The following is a 10,709-nucleotide window of genomic DNA, read 5'->3' as shown; positions in this document are numbered from 1 at the left end:
CAGACCAATAAAAGGCCAATATTCCTGATGGCACCCCCACCCCACCCAACATGTCCCATCTCCCATTCCTACTTGGGTGCTCTTCCTGGAGTTCTTAAGTGCATTCTGGGGTGGGGTGGGGGTGGGGTGCTTCGGCTGGCTGCCTGGCGGTTGTCTGTGTGTGACATGATCCAGCCAGAGAGCTGCATGGTCTGCCTGCCTCAGTAGGAAAAACATACACCAAGTATGGTATAAGCTTCAGGGTGGAGACCCGCCAAGGAGCCTGCAAAGGAATGGCCTTCTGGCTAGATATGAAGGCTACACTGCTCAGTCCTGCCATGGCTGGGTCCTCAACCACACCTCTGTGTGCCTTGTCCCAGATGTCCTTGCTCGTTTGACCTGGATTTTCAGGTCACTGAAATGTGGGAGATGAGATTGAGGCAGGGTGGGCAGTCAAGTCCGCTTCTTCATTGGATACTGGTCACTGAGTGCCATCAGGTTGACCCCTTATGTGGCTCAGTAAATTCTCATCCTCACTCCTTGCCACATGGGAGGCTTGCCACCCGATGACAGATGGATAACCCAAAGCTAACTTCAAAGCACCAGCAGAAGGCCATGGCCTATAGCCTAGACCACCACTTTTCTGCCAGTATTCTTGAACCCAGCAGTGCCCACACCCGTGTCTGCTATGACTGTAAGACCACCTCATGTCATGTGACTTGGCTGAAAATCTGAGGACAAGGCTAAAGTTCTGGGCTACCATCTTTGTAGAGAGGCTTAGAGAAAGCATTTCCCCAATGACTATTTTTAATGATGGCCAGGCTTCCCATTAAGAGACTATGACACCCCCCCCCCCTTCCATTGCTGGGATATAGTTTAGCTGTGGGAGGGAAAGGAGAGCCATTGCTACCATGGAGACTTCTGGTGCCACAATTCTCTCCAGCTCAAACATGACTGTTCCTGGATGCTTTAGGATAGGGCCTGGATACACCCTACCTGCTCACAGGTCTATGAGGTAGGGGCAGGGATTAGATCTGTAGTGTGAACTGGGCATCCATTGTCTTAGGCATGCTGTTGTCTGTATACCCATTCCAGTCAGCAGGTTGGTGCGCTTCTCTAGAGGCTGAGCCTGCAGGACACCTGGATGCAGACTAAGGTACAGGCCAGCTCTGAAGGGGCCCAGTTAGGGAACAAAGTGAGCTGCAGGCTGGCCATTTTGCCTCCAGGAGGACATGTCTCTCTTAGGCAGGAGATGCAGGTCTGGAGAGGCATAGTTATCAGGGTGTGGGCAGGTATCGGGCATAGCACCATCACCACCCAGGGCCCCAAGGATGAGGGAGGGAGGGCGGGCGGCTGACTGAGAGTGAGTGGAGGATTTACTAGGGCTGAAGTTAGGCTAAGACCAACAGCCTTAGTTGGTCCCTGGGGGGAAGAGTCAGAGGCCCAGTTGGGGAAGCCAGGCTACTCACTGTCCTTTTCAGAAAGTCTACAAGGATTGGTTTGTGGAAAACCCCAGCAGAGGTGCTGGGATGGCGGGCCCATTAGACTGGCAGATACAAATTCTCCCAGCCTTTTGTACATATGTTCCTAGGAATCAAAAGAGGGTGTGGAGTCTGCAGACAGCTCTCCCCAGGCTTGAATATATCAGTCATTCCTACTGGGCTGGGCTTGTAGGACTAGACTGGAGGTCTGTCTGAATTGCTCCCCACCCCCATGGTTTGCTCGCCCAGGCACTACCTCCTGACAGATACTGCATCACCTTCCTCCGCTGGCCCCAGATCCAGCTCAGTGATCTGTATGTGGCATGAAAGCACCCTGTCTGTCTATGGGACTTCAGCCCAGCTCTTGATGTTTGTTGATAGATGCTTTGGGGTGTGGTCAGATCACTATCCCTTCTGTGTCTGCCTCTTCTGTTCCCTGAGAGAACTATGTGGGATCCTAGCAGGGGACACAGAGATGAGCAAACCTCCAGGTCCAATCAGAATCCAGCATAAGGCTAGCCAGGGCTGACAGGGTTGTGGTGCAGCCTTGGAAGGTGGTCCCTGTTGCAAGGGCTCAAGGGGCTTATGAACACAAGCCCTACTGGGACATCCTTGTAGGATACCCACACACCCTCAGGCTGCTGGTGCTCTAGAAAGGGAGGAAGAAATAAGGGGACATGCACTGGGCCACTCTGGGACAGTGTGAGGAGGAACTAGGAAAGGAGGGAGAAGGTCAAGCTATACGCCTGCACCTGCTGCCTAAGCATGCCAAGGCCACCAACCTGAGTGGGTGGCTGGGGATGAGTTCTCAGTGCCAGGGAGCTGGGGGGCCATCTGCTCTCACCACAGAAGGTGGCATCGTGCCCAAGGCCCGAGAGGACTCTGCGCAGGGCCTGCTAAATACATGGTGCTATTGGTCCTGCGATGGCAACACCACCGCCTATTTTTCCAGACAGGAAAACAGGGCTGGAGAGTTTAGACAGACGAACTCTGGCAGCCCCTCTTGGGTCACCCACACCTTTGCTCCTACAGAAGCTTCTTGCCACGCTCCACCTTGTGTTCTGGACTTTCTTCCTTATCACTCTGAACCTCTGTGGAACCCCACCCTGCCCAACTTTGGTGCATATTAAGCCATAATTAGACGGCTTCCTCATCTCTAATTCATCAAAGGCACACACAGCAGTAACCGGGGCTGGTACAGGGAAAGGGCCTGGCATGTCCCAGAATCCCACTGGGCCTGCCCATCTCCCAACACTTCTGGACTCTGCTCTAAGCCAGGGCCTCCTACAAGGCACCATCCCGGACTCTGCTATGCTGAGCACACCTCCTGAAACATCATATGTGCACCCCACCTCTAAGAGGTTGCTGGGATATTGGGCAGGGTTTGTGCAGTGCAGGATTACCTCTCACTGTGGTCATTGTGATCCATCTGGATGAGAGCTGGAGCAAGGAGGGAGGCAGAGCCTCAGGCCAGGCAGCATGCTGACATGTGGGCCCAAAGGTTGGCTCTATTCCTTCTTCCAGCTCCCATAAAGACTGAATGCCCAGAACTTCCAGGCCTTGGAAGTGCTTGGGACACTGATAGTTGCTGCAGGACAGAGTCTCAGGGTTGTCTCCTCAGGAATGCTGCTGACTTGGTGTTCTTGGAGTAGGCACAGCTAGCCCACTCGAGAGCTGGATATGAATTCTGTGTTCCAGGGGTCCAAAGCCTGGTATAGGAATGGGGGCCAGAAAACACAGTCCCGGGGCTACCCCACATCATCACTGTGGCTTCTGGCCCCTCCTCGAACCCTGTGGGAAATGTAGATTCTTCTCTAGAACCATTCATCTAGAGTGATAGTTAAACTGGGAGCTATTGCTCAGGCTAGGAGCCCAGAGGGCAGTGAAAACTGGGTCAGAACACTGTCTAAATGGACTCATGCGCTTGCAGCTCCATGTGCTGGGCTGGAAGGCACCTCCGAGCCCTTTTTAGGCCCTCAGTGAAGGGTTTCTACTAGGCCACCTCACTGCTGCCCATGTTCAGGACAGCACTCCCAACACTCCCAGGGCCCAAAGATTGGCTCTGTCCCTGTTTAGGCCACTGCCACCCACAGAGTGCAAATATGCTTTATTTGCCAGGTGGGGAGGGCACAGATGGACTAGCTTGACCCAGAGCCTAGTGATCCCATTCAAAGGACACCAAGGAGAACTGTCTTTTCCTTATTGCTTTCAGCGTTTGGCCATTCAATACTCTGGGAGGTTATCAGTTCACACTTCTGCTAGATCTTGGCTCTACTCACCCTTCATCCCTGGGATCTCCTCATCAAGGTACAAATGGGGAACCTGAGCCCAAGGAAGAATGTCTTGCTCTGAGTTTCTCAGATAATACAGAGCAAAGAGTCTATCCATAGCATGTGGTCAACTGGAAACTCCAAGGCACAGGGCAGACTGCCTCGCCTCGCCTAACTGCACCCTCGTGTTCTCCTTTGTTTGTATGTTTTTTGTTTTGTTTTATTTTGTTTTCCAGAGAGAATTTCTTTATGTACCCCTGGATGCCCTGGAACTCACTCTGTAGATTAGGCTGGCCTTGAACTCAGAGATCTGCCTGCCTCTGCCTCTAGAGTACTGGGATTAAAGGTGTGCCCAGCCATGCACCCCATATTCTGTTCCACTTTCCACAGCAGTTCTGCATCCTGAGAACCATGGGACAGCCTCACTGCCAAGATTGTCCAAGACCAAACTTCTCCTGATTCCTGCCCAGGCTCACTAGACCCTGCTTTCACATAAGACAGAGGTCCCAAAAGCTGGTTTTGTAGCTGGGGCCTGGGTTTGGTACTCACTGAGTATAGAACATGCAGTTTTTCACATTCCCTGTCCCCTGTCAGGGAGGTCAGGGGCACAGATGCTCCTACGTGAAGACCATTCTTAGAGGTGGAAGCCACAGATAGGCTTCTGAGTCTGGAGTGGTTTTAGCCAGGATTCTGTTGACAGTCCAAGATGACCAAGGTTTGCTGTCGGGCTTGTGTGCATATATCCCAGCTTGTGTTGGACATACAGTGTCTTCCCATCCCTCCCACCCTCTGCTGCCCTGCTCCACTCCTGCCTTTCTGCCATGGCCCTTCCCAGTCAACAAGTCTCTCACCCTGGGATCAGCTGGAGTCTTAGTGTCGGACAATGGGTGGGTCGAGGCCTAGGCAGAGCCTGGAGCTGGTGTCCTGGATCCTGGTGTTCTGGATCCCGAGATACAGCCAACACTCTCAGTCGGTCTGAGTGTTACATTTCCAGAAGGCTTCCATGCTCAGTTGGAATGCCCACAGGCTACTGTGTTCTACAGATCAGAAATACTGCTTTGGACTGAAAAGCTCATCCAGAGGCCTAGAACCATCTTTTCTTGGCTTGGATCCTTTCTGTGACACCCTCGTTCAGAGCCATCCACTGCTCTGGTCCCTAGGTTTAGCATGGCCAGATTGACCATACCCAGACACACGCATATATCCAAGAGGCCAAACGTCAACCCACAGAGCTTTGCAGGTTAGCCAGGAGCATCCACTTCCTGGGAGACTTCAGAGAGAAGACCCTCTGCTCGGCTGTTCCTTGGGCCCTTTCTCTGTCCCAAGGATGAGGCAGAGCAAGGGTCTAGCCCTGGACACACCATGGGAATGTCATGCATCTGAGGTCCGAGGGGAAAGGGCAATGTGATGAAGCCAGGGGACAGCTCAGCACAGGGGCCCACTCACTGAGTCCTGACTGTTTGTCAGAGCCATTCTGAAGGTCACAGGGAGACGAGACAGAAGAGATGGACACAGGGAGAGGTGGGTGAAGGTAGCAAGCATGAGTTATGGAAGAGTGTGGTTATAAAGCTATTTTTTAAAATTCTAATTCTGTCATGGATTTTTTTATTTTTGGTGGTGAATAAGTGAATGAAGATATATTTGATAGTGAAAATGTGAGATCCAACAAGACTCCACGTCTCCATTCTGCTTCTGACTCTTTTTTTGTTTTGTTTTGTGTTTTGTGTTTTTTTTTTTTTTTTTTTTTTTTTTTTTTGAGACAGGGTTTCTCTGTGTAGCCCTGGCTGTCCTGGAACTCACTCTGTAGACCAGGCTGGCCTCGAACTCAGAAATCCGCCTGCCTCTGCCCCCAAGTGCTGGGATTAAAGGCATGCGCCACCACCGCCCGGCTCTGCTTCTGACTCTAATGGCGCACAAGATCACTGATTAATTACAGTACATGATTTTTTTATTTGTTCAATTGTTTGAGACAGGCTTTCTCTACATAGCTCTGGTGGTCCTGAAACTCACAGTGTGGACCAGGCTGTCCTTGAACTTACCTCCTGCTTCTGCCTCCCAAGTGCTGAGATTAAAGGTGTACCCCACCAGGAGGGACATATGCTTATGATATTTTTTATTTGCAACTTTTCTATAATAAAATTTTATTTTGTTTGTTTGTTTTAAGAAAGGGCTGGAGAGACATCTCAGTCTTTCAAAGGACCCAGGTTCAATTTTCAGCACCACATGGCAGCTTACAATCATCTGTAACTCCAGTCTCACAGGCTCTGAACCTTTCTTCTGGCCTCTGAGGTCACCAAGCATGCATGTAGTGCACTGGCATACACATAGGCCAAACACTGATACTCATTAAAATAATTTTTTAAAAATGGAAAAAAGTTAAGAAGAAGAAGGGGAGAGAGGGAAGGGGGAGAAGGAGAGGAGAGATGGGCAGTTTTGAATCCTGAAACACACTGCATTTTTAAAAATTAATTATTTTATTTATTTACATTTCAAATGTTGTTCCCCTTATTCCTCGTCTCCTTTCTGAAAACTTTCCTCCCCATCCCTCCTCCCCTTTGCCTCTAAGAGGGTGCTTCCCCACCCACCCACCCACCCACCCACTCCCAGCTCCCCCCTCCAGCATCCTCCTTCACTGGGGCTACAAGCCTCCACAGGACCAAGCACCACCCATCCATTGATGCCAGATGAGGCAATCCTCTGCTACTTATGTAGCAGGAACCATGGACCAACCCATGTATGCTCTTTGGTTGGTGGTTTAGTTCCCGGAAGCTCAGAGTGGTCTGGTTAGTTGATACTGTTGTTCTTCCTATGGGGTTGCCATCCCCTTCAGCTCCTTCAGTCCTTCCCTTATCTCTTCCATTGGGGTTCCTGGGCTCAGTCTAATGGTTGGCTGTGATATCTGCATCTGTCTTGGGTGCTGGATGAACCTCTCAGAGGACAGCTTATACCAGGCTCCTGTCTGCAAGCGCTTCTTGGCAAGTGTCAGGGGTTGGTGTCTGTGGATGGGATGGATCCCGAGGAGGAACAGTCTCTGGATGGCCTTTCCTTCAGTCTCTGCTCCATTTTTTGTCCCTGTGTTTCCGATCCATGACCATGGGACACATTGCATTTTAAGGCTACAAGGATTAACACAGTTCACGGGCATCAGATGATGGGAAAGAAAATCCAGTGGAAAGACTCAACTACAAGTATGAGGAAAAAGAAAGAGAAAAATATGGGAAGAAAGGTGAGTTCTTCAAAGACTAAATACACAATCAATACAGGGGTTTGGGACAACTCAATAAGGGAAAGTTTGGGTCCCTGCCTCAGTCCTTCATATTAAAATAAATACCCAAAGGACCAAAGGTTTAAGAAGTAAAAACAAAACAATAAAACAAACCACAATGCCCGGTGTAGTGATGTGAAGGCAAAGGCAAGTGGGTCTCTGAGCTAGCCTGGGCTACATGGTTCCAGGACAACCAGAACTACATAGCAAGACCTTGCCTCAAACAAATAAGCAAATCATAAATTAAAAAAAAAAAAAAACCTATAATTTTAAATCACTCTTAGGAATTACACAAAACTTAGAAGCCTTAAAGCGAGAGACAGGCATATTCAACCTCATCAAGATAAAACTTAGCTGCACAGGAGAAACAAAATCAACAGATATATGATAAAATGGCAAAGTATCAGCAATTGATTTCACAAAGGACTGTTCTTGGGAATATAGAGAAAAATGGGCACAGACATCCGAGAAGCCCATCAGTATACACTAAGCCTCACCCAAACTAAGACGGAGCATGTAGGTTCCTGATACAAGATGCCGGTTACATCTCTCTACCTACTAACCCCTCCCCTCGCTCACAGGGAGGTGAGGGTGGAGGCTCATCCTGCCAGGTTGCTCCCTCTAGTGGTTGGCGAGAGATTCTAGTGAGACGCTAGAGGGGCGTGTACACAAGGAGAGGCACCTGCAGATAGATCCATCTGGTAGGACCAGAGCTTTCTGTTGGTGAGATAGGCTATGAGGTGACTGGAGTAAGTTGTGAGAGAGTCCACCCACAACAAGAAATATTTAAACAGGAGACACAGACACTTGGCCCTTGGTGCTACCACCAGTGAAGCTGCAGTGGCAGGGGACTCCTTGGCTGTCCCATCTGCTCACAGGTCCATACTAAGCACTCACAGCTGCACGCTCAGCCTCTTTGTCTTCATTAGCGCCCTGTTAGCAGTGGCCTATGTTTATTAATTAGCTCTTGTCCCGCTGTTCAGGAGCAGTGCCAGATTCAGCTGAAGCCTTGCCTGGCCCCAGCCCTGACTGTGAACATCTCTGTCCTTCCCGATGTCCAGTTACTCCTCTTCAGACCCCACATGTGTCTCTCAAAGACATGGCCTAGGCAGTGTCTCTGTCTTTCTAGCCTCAGTTTCTCTGATAGTGAAAGGAGATGTATTATTTTTGCAGGCTATGACAAAGATACTTAACAGAACGTGTGTGTGTGTGTGTGTGTGTGTGTGTGTGTGTGTGTGTGTGTGTGTGTTGAGACAAGATCTCACTTGGTAGCCCAGGCTGGTCTTGTACTCCCAGCAGTGCTCCTGCCTCAGCCTCCCAAGTGCTGAGATTACAGCATTTGGCATCATGCCTGGCTCTGATACTCTAGCTTCAGTAAGAACAAGGATCTTGAGAGCCAGGCAGGTGGACCATGTACAGCATCTACGTATAGACTTTATTTTTGTTTTATAGATGTTGGGCTTGAACCCAGATCTTGCATGTTAATCAAATATCTACCACTGGGCTATATCCCCAGCCCTAACAGAATTCAAAAAGAGGAAAGGTTTGTTTTGACTCAGGGTCTCATCCTTCATGTAAGGGAGAGAATGGAGAAGCAGAACAGGTCACTTTATGGAGACAGGAGACAGAAGTGGGAGATACAGGAAGTGGGCAGAGCAAGATACAGCCTCTGTATCATGTCCTAGGATGTACTTCCTCCAACCATGCCCCACCCCATGCCTTTCACCTCCCAGTAGTACTGTACTGTGAATCTATACCACAGGCATGTCGAGCTTGTGAATATCACAACATGATACTGCCATCCTCAAAGTTCACACAAAAAATAGTGAAAGAACTCATAACATTTTTACTAACTTTATGGTTTTTGTTAGGCTACATGTCACTGTGATCCCATCCCCTCTGGGACACACACACACCATGATCATGGATAACTAGGAAATCTTTTATTGGTCCCTTGTGTGGTTGGCAATTCATAGAGTGAGACCTACTTCCTGTGAAGTAGACTCTTAAAAATGGAGAGGGCCAGAGTAGGGATTCAAGAGAGAGAGACCAGAGGAGCTTGAGACTGCTAGGCATTGGTTAAGAGAAGCTCGTTGGTTAGTATAGCTGACCCATGATGACCAAGGCCCCTTGTCCACTTGTGCATGAAACAGGCCTCATGATAGCTTAATTCATATATCTGTCTAGCTGGGATCAATGTCAGGAGCCTTCCATACCGCTGTAGGGTCCTGTGCATCTGGGACCTGGCTGAGGTTATCCCCAGTCCCATGGCTGACCTTGAATACACACCGACTTTACTATCTGTGTAGAAGATAAGGTGTCTGACAGGCCTGAATGCTGGGCAGCTGCTGGACCTGAGCCCCAGAGACTTAGCAAGATGAAACTGTTCTTCCAGACCCATTGTGTGTCTTGAGTTCTGGTTAAAAGTCACATTTTCAACTGAGGTTAATCTGGAGGCAGGAGGATGGCTGTGAGCACAGGAAGTGACAGTTGGGCATGAGGATGAGGGCTCTCACTTCTAGAAGCCACACCTGAGGGAGCAGGCTCTGTCTCCAACCTCATCCTATCTGGATGTAGGAAAAAGAGACAACACTGTGGTCCCTCAGGTTCCAGAGGAGAGCCTGCTTCATGATCACAACACAAGTAAGAAAAGATCTCAGGGTGCAGGCCGTATGTGGTGATAGCATAGCAGCAATCCAGACTCACGGTATAGATGAAGAGACAAGCTTGGGAGAATGCCTCCGGCACCTCTGGAAAAAGAGAGGCATCCTGGTGTGAAGTGGGTTTCTTTACCATCTTAGCAGGCCTGGCCCCCAGAGAAGACCCTGAGAAGCACAGAAGGAGAGTTTCAGAGTGTCTGTGGAAGGTCCAGCTGGCTAGCCTATACATCTATCCCTGTTCTTGGGGGAGTTTGTGACCAACAGTCAGATCGTGGAAAAGAAAAAAGAGAGATTGGGTCATAACTTAGAGAATCTGGAGAAGAATGATTTTGTTGCTAGGATTCTCAGTGTTGGCTCATCAGTGATGGCAGGAGTGTGGTATTAACAGCAGGAAACTGGGTATGTGGCATATGGGAGCTTTCTGTACTGTCTTTGCTGCAAATCTAGAACTATTCTCAAAGAAAAGCTTATTTTAAAATGATGAGTTTATTAGCAATACCAAGCAGAGTCTGCCCGGCCTCTGTCCAGGGCAGTTCTTGCCCCCAGCTCAGGTCGTCTGTGACCATTGCCTCCCGAGTCCTGTACACCTCCCGGGGGAGCACTGACCCCAGCCTGAAGTGCTCTCCTTGCTGGTGAGAGACCTGGTGGGTTGAATCCATATGTCTGTCTTGCTGGGTTCCATGTCAGGTGCCTTTCACACTGCTGTTGTCCCCGTGTGTCTGGAACTTGGCCGAGGGCAGTCCCATTATACATGGACAGCAAATGCCTGACCACACCCTCCCCTGAGCTCATGGGAGGTCAAGGGTTTGAGGGTAGACGGTGTGGGTGTGGCTGTGTTGTAGATTTCTGGCCTTGCTGACTTTTTCCGTTTCATCAGCACAGGCAGAGAAGGTTGATGTCTGAAGATCAGAAAAACCCCTCCTTGCCCAGCTGGAGCCCTGCCTGGACTTGTTGCTGTAGGTGGGGGCTTCCCTCACTAGTGTAGCTACCCCGATAACTCTCTCACAGGTGTGGGTAGCCATGTGGGCAACCGGGCTTATCCAGTTATGCTGAC

This window comes from Arvicanthis niloticus, chromosome 12 (genome assembly GCF_011762505.2).
Source record: "Arvicanthis niloticus isolate mArvNil1 chromosome 12, mArvNil1.pat.X, whole genome shotgun sequence".
Lineage (NCBI taxonomy): Eukaryota > Metazoa > Chordata > Mammalia > Rodentia > Muridae > Arvicanthis > Arvicanthis niloticus.
The sequence above is the reverse complement of the archived record's forward strand: the minus strand, read 5'-3'. Positions refer to the sequence as shown.